Source organism: Cherax quadricarinatus, chromosome 56, assembly GCF_038502225.1.
Source record: "Cherax quadricarinatus isolate ZL_2023a chromosome 56, ASM3850222v1, whole genome shotgun sequence".
Taxonomy (NCBI): domain Eukaryota; kingdom Metazoa; phylum Arthropoda; class Malacostraca; order Decapoda; family Parastacidae; genus Cherax; species Cherax quadricarinatus.
Genome location: NC_091347.1, coordinates 2,092,306 through 2,104,669, shown reverse-complemented (window position 1 = coordinate 2,104,669; position 12,364 = coordinate 2,092,306). Strand labels below are relative to the sequence as shown.

Here is a 12,364-nt window from a genome sequence, read left to right as displayed (position 1 = left end):
TATATATTTTTTTATTAATAATAGGGCAGACACATCCTGATAATACAGGATTACATTATTTGATTGCTGTTGACTCGTCGACGGGAAATATTGAAAGTAAGGGCCGGCTCCTACAGCTTTAATGTAAATGTTGAAGTGTTCCTTCATATTGTTAGTGGATCATAGTTATAATGAACAAGGTTCTAAGAGCGTCGATCCCTCAATTTTTGTAAGAACAGTATTTCAAGGGACGTGAGTGGGAGCACCGGGTTTACTGAAGGCGTGGCAAGCTAGCTTTAACCTTGTAACCTACAGGGAGTGAAGGACACCATGACCAGAGAAGCTAACTCTCTCCGGATAATATCTTTACAATCTCAACTTTTTTCGTACTTTGTCATTAACAATGAAGTCATTGGGCAATTGTACAGGTTACAATATCTTCACATAGTGGTAAATTTATCTGATGCAAATATTTGAATGTAAACGTATGATTGCAGACACCTTAGTTATTTGATCATTTTGTAAATTGCAGTCACTTCATGTAATGGTTAATTTGCTTAGTTAATATAATAGGTAGATACAATTTCAGGTATCTCATATTTAACAATAAAGGGATATGCCATTTTTCTGTAGGATTTATATGGACCTATCTTGAATGGATCACACTATTTATATAGCACGTTGCAGTTGTGGCCCTATAACCTGTAATTTCTGAAAAAGAAATCCATGTTGCTTGTAATGCTGGCATAATTAGTAATTTTTGTATTTACAAGATAATTTTAAGTAATGGAATAACAGTAACAACAACAACAATAATAATAATAATATAATAATAATAATTATAATAGATAGAAAGCTGTGAACCTGAGCAGGACATACGTTTGGCATTATCCCCCATTTTTTGAGAAAGCTACACCATTTTTCCTTTTATGGTGCATACAGTAATGTGTATTTAATATATTCCCGCCATTATTGTTATTCGAAACCTTGTTTGTAGTCACTGAAACCTAAATACGTAGGCGTCAGGCAGGTTGTGGCGTCGAGGGGAAAGTGACTGATCAATACTGGGAGGTGAGCCGGCCCTCAGTCAAGCACAAGGTCATTTTAAGGATTCGCTTTCCTTTATTGTTACGTATTGACGAAAACACTAATATATTATACCACGAGAGGGAAATGTATTCACGGGCTATATTATAGGTAAGTGTCAGTGTTTTGAGGTACAGGTTGAGTTAGTTTGAAGAGCGCGGGTGTAGTGTGGTGTAGAGCGCTTGCGCTGGAGTGAGGGTGAGGGGACGGAAGGGCATTTGAAGGAGAGAGTCTTCAATATAGCAGCAGTCGAGGCTTGTCTATCTCACAGCGTCGCCAGACCCCACAACCACCACACCAGGTACTCGTCTCCCTATCATTGTACAACATCTTAGTTCCCTTCTAGCCATGGTATTACTTGCTAGACTTTACAGTGCTGATTATACAGTCCTCAAGTGTTGAAAAAAACAAGTGAACGAAAACAGGATACAGAAAATTAGTCCTGTCGGTCTTCTAGCCGGTTACCTCGCTGTAAGCTCGACCCGTATCACCTTGTACTTAATAGTGCACCATGTATTATTAGCTAAATACTATTATTACTTATACGTAGTCTCCGTTTTTTATTGGTGTATTTCGCAAAGATGTAAAGCTATTTCTTAAACATTGTATATAATATACTATTTTTAGCGTGAATAACTGTTGACCTTATACGTATCAATGCAGTATCGATGGTTTACTAATTAATTTATTTTTATTAGAAGGCGCGATTTGGTTGGTTTTTTATTAGATGCCTTGACCTGAGAAAAATGACCGATGTCTTCTGTCACGTTCACTATAGTTTACCCTGTGAAACTCAGTTGTTGTTTTACTACCGCCTATGGGATGGATAAGTAGGTTTGTTTAGCTACAGGTACACAAATACAGTTATACAAAGTTAGGTGATTACAATTACCTTACATAGTAACATGTGTAAATTTCCTAGAATAACCAAAAAGTCAAAGTGACGTATGGAATATGGGATGCATAATATAATAATAATAATAATAATAATAAGTGTGATGGTTATATTAACTATACAAAGAGTTCTTGCTCCAACCTTGTTAAATAGCATATAGATCATGACAGTAGATAATACGGTATATATATTTTAACAAAGAAAATACGTGCATGAAAACCATTAAAGTAAACGGTCAAGCTAAGCACAACACAATCAAACATTATTTATTTTTCGCGAAAGCTATAGTTATTGTAATCAATATAAGTATGGCGGTGTGTTGTCATAAACATGCAGAGATCACGTGAATATACACCGAGTGGTTATGTCTCAATATCCATACATGGAAAAATCTACTTTAATGCCTTTTGGGGGACTAGTCTTGATTGGTAATGTATTGGCGAATTGCATCCTTTTATGACCCACGTGTAATCGATATAAAAATTACAGGAATTTAGGGACAACTTACAAATGTTCAAGAAATGTCTGCTTCATTCACAGTGATGCATTAAAAATATTTAAGAATACACCCTAACTTTGCCTACTGTAAATAACAATAACCGCTATTATTGCTTGATCAGCAGAACACCTTAGACCTGTGTGTGTGTGTGTGTGTGTGTGTGTGTGTGTGTGTGTGTGTGTGTGTGTGTGTGTGTGTGTGTGTGTGTGTGTGTGTGTGTGTGTGTGTGTGCGTGCGTGCGTGCGTGCGCGCGTGCGCTCACCTAATTGTGGTTGTAAAGGTCGATTCATAGCTCCTGGTCCCCCCGCTTCATTGGTTGCTACTGTGTGTGTACTGACCTATTTGTGGTTGCATGGGTCGATTCACAGCTCCTGGCCCCACCTCTTCGTTGGTCGCTACTAATTGTATGTGTGTGTGTGTGTGTGTGTGTGTGTGTGTGTGTGTGTGTGTGTGTGTGTGTGTGTGTGTGTGTGTGTGTGTGTGTGTGTGTGTGTGTAGTCTGCAGGCTTAAGCCTAATAAACTACAATTACTAATGGGTCATCTAAATGATTAAGACTCTGTCAAGAGGCACCTGTCCTGATTCCTGACGAATAAAATAATACAGCGATTAAGATCATATACACCTTATAGGTGTATATCAGTGCAAATACAGTACACTGAGTTTACTTTAATCCTTATTTTAGGTATTAAAGTACCGTATTATTGTTTGGTACTGTACAGGTGAAATGCAGCCTTTATGACTTCGTACAGCCGATAGACATATCCAACAAAAACTAGAGAAGCTTAAATGCTTAGATTTTTTAGGTGTCTACCTAAATCGTCAGATGTATATAATAGCAGGATACAGCACGTCGAACGGTGGTATTTACTTGAGTTGGAATGCATGAGAACATATACCGCGCCTGAGCAAAGTTTGTCAATACACTGACTAATGTGCCATGTGTTTGGAATGTAATCCAACACAGTGAGAGACTGAACATTCCAGTGAGGGCAGACTCAGAGCCGGTCTCACTGAGTGTTTACATGGGTAATTGTGTTAACGGGGGAGAAATCATCTCGCCCGATGAAACCGGGTAAATATCATTTAACATGTGCCGTGCGTTGACTGAGAAAGTGCAAGTAGCAATGGTGGAAGTATAAATTACGTTCTCTAGGGAGACATGGCGCGCTGCCAAGCTTCATAGAAGAACCAAGAACTCTCAAGGTGAACCCGGCCTGTGAAGGTTACATGTCATATTACATCATAAAGTGTTCGTGATGATACCGTAGTTATTTAGAAACGTAATTTGCATTCTTTCTTTCTCGAATTGTGAATCTATATGTTCACTGTGATCAGTAGTTTCATTCATTATGAAGAATACACTAAATGTAAAATACTTATAATTGTATAACTTAATCCAGGATAGAATACTATTTTATTCAGATTATTAACTCGGAGGGTTAGTAACCCAGAATAACCCAAGAAAGTCAGTCAGTATGGCTTATTTTCAAGGGAGTCCTTTGATCTTCCTCCCTAGAATGCGACCCACGACAGTCGGCTATCACACTAGTACCTACTTATTTGCCAGGTGAACTAGGGCAACAGGTGTACCGAAATGTGCCCAACGTTTCCACCCTCGAGGGATCGAACCCGGGTCCTTCAGATGCGAGCCGAAGGCGCTACCGCTTTAGCCTTTTGCATTAAGCTAAATAAATACCTGAGAGCCCTCCTTCTAATAGATGATTGACTGGTTGGGGTTTAATTTAAGCCTATCGACTATACTAGGGTTACTAAAGTACGCGTAACTTTTTCACCACTAGACAAGAGAATACTTTAATCCCAAAAATATTAATTAAAATTAACTCGGCATATATACGCTGAGAGATATACATCCCTCGGTTTATATATCTCTTGTGTTAATAGATGTTTTATTCATCAGGAAACAGGACGAGTGTTTTCTGACACGTGTTTTAATCATAAGATGACCCATTACTACAATTTATGAAGCAGACTGTAATACTGTATTACATAAAATTATATATTTATTTCAGAACTTCAGGGTTTTCTGGTAGAGCAATTACATTGTAGTATACATTGTACTGAAGCTTAAAATTAGTATATATTTATAAATTTAACATCAGTTGGTTAAAACTGCTTCTACAGTAATTGCATGTTTGTTATTCAGCTTACAAATATTGAACCTAGTGATATTGTACGTTGGCTTAATGTATGTTTTTATTAAAGCCTAGAATTTACAATCATTATTTTTAGATGTGATAGTGTGAGGCTTAGTTATATATGTATAAAACTTTTACTAACTACGGAAGTTTGTATAAATTATCTTAACATGAAATTTAAAAAAAATATTAAACTAGCTTATATACGTATGTCTAAAATTTAAGAAAGCATGGGCCAGCAGGCCTGCTGCAGTGTTCCTTCCTTCTTATGTTTTTATGAGTTTTATTCAGAATGAGTGGAACAGATTAACCACAGATAAAAAGTCATAGAGAACTTTGAAATAAGGCCAGTGTACTTTGACTTTAAACAGCTTATTGGTCACTACCACAGACAACCATCTTGTAAGTGATGGGTCAGGAGTGAGAAATAGTCTTAAAAGGGAAACTAACTGTACCACATCAGGCTATACGATCCAGAGCTGCTGAAAATACTGAATAAACCGGCAATTGCTGTTGGAAAAATATAGCCAGTAAAGACAGCTGCATACCTTCAGTATAGAAATTAAAATTATTAGTGTATACTGCATTAACATCAGTGTTATTGGATATTAACCAGAAGTAATCACTGCGAGTCGAAAACAGAGTAGCTACCTTCTGAGAAAGGAAGGACGGAAGGGTGAACTGCGATTAAAGTATAGGGATTTCCCATGGTGGGACTCAACGAAGGTCTAGGACTCGGTGAACCACAGGTATATTTTTTTGTGAATACAGTCTACAAGACCTGAAGGCGTAGATTGAAGCTACTGGTTTACCAATATTTATATGAATACGACTCTATTGCCAAACCAGTACTTCCCAATATCCTTTCTAAATCTAAATTTCACCTTGAATCCATTGCTGCGAGTCCTGTCTTGGTTAAATATTTTTAACACGTTATTTATTTCCCCTTTATTTATTCCTGTTTTCATATCTTCCCTAATTCTACTCCTTTCCAAAGAGTACAAGTTCAGTGCCTTAACCATATTTTTGTATGAAAGATTTGTAATATATGGAATTAACTTCGTCATCCTTCTCTCTATATTTTCCGGCGCATTTATGTTCGCTCTGTAATATAGAGACCAAAGCTGAACAGCGTAATCTAAATGAGGCCCAACCAAAGGCATATGAAGTTGAAATATATCCTTATAACTTCTATTATTTATACTTCTTGATACGAAGCAAAGATTTTTATTAGCTTTATAGCGAACACTCATGCATTGTCGTCGTGGCTTTAAAATTCTGCTAACCACAACTCCTAGCTTTTTTTTTTTTTTCATTCATTAAGATCTACATTGCTTAGCTCATAAGTGCCATAGTTATTTGAATTTCCTTTTTCCGAGGATTATTATTATTATAATCAAGGGGGAAGCGCTAAACCCGGAGGATTATACAGTGCCTGGGGGGGGGGATGTGGAAGGCATTCAGGCTTAATTCGGGGAACTGGAGCACAGATCCAATTCCCTAAATCAAGAGCCCCTCACCAACATCAAGGAACCTTCCTTGAGGGGTTCCGAGGATTAGAGCATTACGCTTGAACTGCATCTGCCACTTCTTCGACCACAGCATCAACCTATCCAGGTCATCTCGTAGCCTTCAAAGCTTCCACATCGGAAATTATTTGACGGCCCATTTTAGTATCATCGGCAAACGTACTTATGTCACTATTTATTCTCCTATCAACGTCGTTTATTTAGATTATGGACAAGGGTCCCAACACTGACCCTTACGGCACACCGCTCGTGACGGGACCCCATTCCGATTTCTCCCCATTAATGCAAACATTGTCATTATCAGCCAGCCCTGCTTCGATCCAGGAGATAATTTCTGCTTTTCCATGTGCCTTATTTTCTTAATCAGTCTCCTGTGTGGAACTTTATCAACGTGTTCTTTATCTGTCTACTGCCTCGAATGCTTTGGTGAAATAGGCCAGTAAATTATTAAGGCAAAAACGCCCCGTTGTAAAATCATGCTGAGCTTCGCTAATCAAATTATATCTTTCTAGATGCCTTTGAAGTGCATCAGCAATTATTGATTCCATCAATTTTCATATTTTCCACTTATCCGGTACAATACTTGTTTGTAGTGATATGTTGGAGAGACCAGCTGAGGGGTCCATTAGAACCCTTGATAATAGCTCATGAAGGTCCAGTGAACTTGTTTGGCTTTAATGTCTAGTTGTTTGAGAACTAAATCACTAACAATTTTGATACTGAATAATTTATTTTCGCCCTGGGATCTCACTTGTATCCTCTTGAATAAAAAAAAAAACAGGAAATAAGTATTGAAGATCCTACGCATTTGTTACAGTAAGCTGACCTGAGTTACATTTAAGTGGTCTTGTCCCAAATTTTATTCCCATATAACTGAAACTCTTAGGATTGGTCTTAGATTCCCTTGCAACCTTCACTTCATGTCGATTAAGACAGTTGCTCATGTCTTAATCATCAATTTGTCAGTAGTGGAGCCAATATAAAATACCGATACGATGGAGAGACAAATGCGGTAATGCGACCCTTTTTTGAAGTTTCACCCACACACAGGACTTGATCAAGTCACAAACAAATCAGTATCGTATACCGTTTTCATAATTATACCTTAATTTCACATTCTCTTGGTTTTCCTTTTTTTTTTACTTCTCTCTTAAATTTAATTGCTCAGTAAGGTGACTAGAGCATTTCTCTTGATTGGCTTGCAGGTGGCTTTTTCACCTATGAGATGTTTTAGTCTATTGTTTATCCATTCAGGGTCATTCATGTTTGATCTACATTCTCTATTAGGAATATATGCAACTTGGCCAGCTTGTACAATGCTTTGAAAAATGTATTGGTTACCATCACCACAACGTATCATGTTTCTGTCATGATAGTCCCTAGTTAGGTTATCCCAGTCTTCTCTTCTTAAGTAATCCCTTAGCAATATATAATCTGCAGCACGAAAATTAGGGACCTTAACTTTTTTTTATCGTTATTTCCTTTATTTTGTTCTGGCACAAACTTTTTTTAAAAGCAATCCTGAACCATTTCAAGAAAGTCGCAAGATTAGATTACCTGTCAGATTGATTTGGCTAAAGTTAGAATCTCCCAAAGAAATTTATCGTGGTCACTATCAAGACTTGGGAGGAGGGCACCTCAAGTTCCTTGAATCAAGAGATCGTCACTAGCATCAAGGCACCCCTTGAAGGAATCTGTGTTACACCGGAGATGGTGTAACACAAGTGTCATAATGTGGGAAAATAAGGCGCTTTGAGCTAACTGCAGGAAATTGTTTACACTTATAAGAAACTAGTACGTGTGTAGTGATGCAGAGCTGAGGAAAGGGATGCTGGCTCCTTCAGATTGACCACATTAAATGGAAATAAAGTGAGATGTGTTATATCTTGTTGGTTCCGCAATCATCGCTCCTGCAGTCACTCAGACCACTCCAACTAAATTGAACAGTAAATATTACAGGAATCAGAACTGTTAAGAAACAAAGGCAAACCAAAGTATGTATCAAATGTTGATAGAAGTTTAAGATTATCAGATATCTTTCATATTTATGAGGCAGAAACTCAAACAATCCAGACACACTGCCAAACATTTGACTCCCATTTTACATACATAGGGGAAAGGCCTAAACCCTTAGTAAGATAAGATAAGATTTCGTTCGGATTTTTAACCCCGGAGGGTTAGCCACCCAGGATAACCCAAGAAAGTCAGTGCGTCATCGAGGACTAACTTATTTCCATTGGGGTCCTTAATCCCCCAGGATGCGGTCGACTAAACCCAGGTACCTATTTGCTGCTAGGTGAACAGGACAACCGTGTCGAATGTTTCCACCCGCCGGGAATCGAACCCGGACCCTCCGTGTGTGAAGCGGGAGCTTTAGCCACCAGGCCACCGGGCCACGGGAAAAGAGGGCAATCAATTCGGTCCAAGGATAAGGAGAGTAGCTCCAGTTCTTTGGATCAAGAGCCCCTCATCAGTAACAAGAAACCATCCTTGAGGGGACACTCCTTGAAAATTTTGCTCCAAAATATAAGCAATAATCACATTAACCGATATAATTCAGTATTCAGTATATTCAGATATATTTGTTTTTGTCACTTTTTTGAGTGATTCGAATTAAACTAATAAAAATAATCGTTAGTATAATTCCTCAATGAGTGTGTCTGTGTACTGCTGACATAAAGTAGTGCACATTACTCTGAATTTAAACAACCATTCTTGATCCTCAAGGGTTTCGAAGATGTTGGGGTAAAATATAATTATATTTACACAGCTTTAATCTTCGAACTACATCCCCAAGAGTGATTGGACAGTCACTCTGAGAATCTCCAAAGCCTGGCCAACAAAATCGAGAATAAATGTAGACATGTAATCAATTAAAGCATTGTACTCCTTTATATTTACCTGCATCTCTGAATATTTGTCACATTATTGGTACTAACAGCTTTGGTCACTACAAACGCTGAAATAAATCTCATTTTTGGTAAAGAAACTGAATCGATGATATACGAGACAAGGTTACCCCAAGCGACTTGTGTATGGCCATGCAACGTTCCACTGGTTCCCTGGGAAACACTGAAGAGGAGTCAGTGTAACATGTCACATCCGTTGTTTAACGCTTAAGCGACGGGTAGTAAAAAAAAATCCCAAGTTTGTCATCTACACCCACTCTCTGGACCTATTATACGGACCTGCAATCTTTTGACTACTACCCTATTATACGCACCTGCAATTTTTTGACTACTGGACGTTTTACATGTTAACTGATGTGCTGAACTAGGGAACGACCAAAGCTCGAGACCGCTAATGTAATTGTCATTGTATTAATCCAAGTCTCGACTGAGCCATGAAACTGCAGATCACCCACACTCAGCGATTAAGACAGCAAGTTTTAAGTAAATGTAATGGGACACACTGGACTTCAACTCGTATACTATTCAGTCCTAGTTATTTTATTCACAGGGACATGCTAAACCCATCTAAGTCATACAGCACCAGGGAACTGGGAAGTAATCAGGTTTTATCCAATGTCGCTCTTAATTCCGTACATCAGGAGCCCTTTACAAGAATCAAGGAACTCTTGAAGGATTGAGTCCTATAATAGCTTTAATACTATTGTACTTTGATAGAACTGAATGGCTCCCATTTCCCCTGGTAGTGTGACCTCCCTTGGATTTGGCGCACCCCCATGAATGTAATAATTTATAAATAAAATTCCATAACCTGCATATTGTTATATTTATAGACAACATCATTATGCAAATGGCATTTCGCAAATAATCCACTCAAGGGGGGGTTCCTTGACGTTGGTGAGGGGCTCTTGGTCTAGGGAATTGGATCTGTACTCCAGTTCTCGTCAGCGATCTGCAGATCCCTGAAGAACTTGGCGCAAGTGATCACAAATCCATTACTTTTAGCATTACCTGGGAATACGAGAACAATGATAATACGGTAAAAGTCCCTGATTTTCATTCTGCCCATTTTAATGGACTTAAGGAACATCTGTCTAATCTCGAGTGGGGTAATATAGCTATTAATTTCATTGACGATGATCATACGATTACGAAGGGATCTGCATTTATAATTTTTTCTTAATAATGTACAACGTGCTCAGAATATATATATTCCCCAAAGAGAAATTAGGTCAAATAATAACGATCCTAATTGGATTAACAGGAGGCTAAATCATCGTTTAGGAAAGAAAAGAGGAATTTATAGGCGCATCAAAAGAGGAGAGATTAACCTTATTGACCAATGTTTGGTTTAAAAGAGAACTAAAAAAAGGGGATTAGAAAGCTAAACGTGACTATGAAATTAGAGTTGCTAATGAATCAGACTAATTCAAACGGGTTGTTTCAAGTGTGTAAGACGAAGGTGAGGGAAAAAGTAGGACCTCTGAAAATTGGCAATGGACAGCTGACGGATAACGAACTGGAAATGTGTTCTCTATTCAGTGATTATTTTTGTCAGTCTTTACACAAGCAGTGAATAAGATTCCAGAAATTAACAATTATTCAGTTCTTGAAGAATTCAAATCAACTAATATTACTGTCACGAGGGACATGGATATCAAACAGATAAACTGAAACAAAATAAGTCCCCGGGACCCGACGAGTTATTTTCCAGGGTACTGGAACTAAGTCATTAACGAGCGTGTTAAATGCGTCCATCCTAACTGGTGTTGTGCCAGAGATGTGGAAGATAGCTAATATAGTTCCTATATTCAAATCAGGGGATAAGTCTATTCCATCAAATTGCCGTCTAATAAGCCTGAAGTCTATAGTAGGCAAATTATTAGAATCAGTTATAGCCGATATTGTTAAAAATCATCTTGAGGAGCATATTTTGATTAATGAATCTCAGCATGGCTTCACGATTGATCGTTCCTGCCTGACAAATTTACTGAAGTTCTTCAATAAAACATTTGAAGCAGTAGACAATGATAAAGAATATGATATTGTTTATTTGGATTTCAGTAAAGCCTTTGATAGAGTACCTCACAAGAGACTTAAGAAAAGTGGCGTCTCTTGGTATAGGAGGAAAAGTTCTAGCATGGATAAAGGAATGGCTTACCAATAGAAAGCAGAGAATTTCCATTAATGGGGTCAAAATTGAATGGGGACTGGTCACTAGTGGCATTCCACAAGGATCAGCATTAGGTCCATTGCTGCTCATAATTTACATTAATGACCTTGATGAAGGAATTACAAGTGACATGCAGGGCCGGATTAAGAAGTCTACGGGCCCTAGGCTATTCAGATTGGCGGGGCCCCTTTGAGTTACCGGTAAGCGAAGCGACCCCTTCCAGCCTGGGGATGGGGGGTCGGTGTGAGCCTGTTTCAGGTCTAATTAAATACATTCTGGCTATTTAGATTAAATTTAATAGGGAAAGTACATCAAGACAACCAAAACCATTTGCCAACAGCCATTATAACTATCTTGTTAAATCATGCATTTTAAAGAGAATAAACTCAAGACAGCATAGTATTACTAGATTAGGCTATTAGTGACATCATGTACCTATTATATTCAGCATAACCACTACAGCACTATTATTCCCTTTATAAATCACTGACCATTATTGTTATCATTGCATCATGCATGAGACTATTAAACCCTATAAACTACAGAAAATTGGAGGAATCTCCCATACTCACCCATTAGCGGGAAAACACAGCTGTCCTGATGTAAACAAAGGCGTGTTGAGTGTTGCCATCTATGGTTAGGTTTATTTATTTTTATTTTATTTTATTTCATTATTTATTTTTGTTTTGATTAATTTTTAAAAATCAATTTTACTCTCCAAACACTAACTTTTTAGGTAGGGATCCCTTTGCACTTGCACCATGTGCGCAGTCTTGGATGAGCCCCTGAACCCCTTGGACCACGGGGCCCTAGAGTAGGCAAATGCCTAGTTGCCTATGCGGTAATCCAGCCCTGGTGACATGAGCAAATTTGCTGAGGAGGATACCAGCGAACTCCAGGAGGATTTGGACAAATTTATGTCTTGGTTTGATAAGTGACAGATGAAGTTCAATGTGGACAAGTGTCAAGTCCTAGTCCTTGGGAATGAAAATAACCCTCAAAGTTATAAACTATTTGAAGTAGAGCTTTATCATACAGAATGTGAAAAGGACTTGGGATTCATAGTATGCAGAAATCTAAACCCGAGACAACAGTGCCAAAGCGTGTGCAATAAGGCTAACATTACTAGGATTTAT

The 12,364-nt window shown here is 38.1% G+C and overlaps 1 protein-coding gene across 2 annotated transcripts in view; it reads left to right on the top strand.

Moving 5' to 3' along the window:
* The window catches only part of LOC128700644 (fructose-bisphosphate aldolase), a 56,667-nt gene that overhangs the window by 25,127 nt on the left and 19,176 nt on the right, over positions 1-12,364 (top strand). Inside the window, exon 1 of one of the 2 annotated variants that reach the window (XM_053793913.2) lies at positions 1,214-1,366. The exons of the other annotated variant lie outside the window; for it this stretch is intronic. The gene's annotated coding sequence lies outside the window, so the exon portion shown is untranslated. Of the gene's footprint in view, positions 1-1,213; positions 1,367-12,364 lie in introns of those variants that run through there. 2 annotated transcript variants of the gene reach the window in all.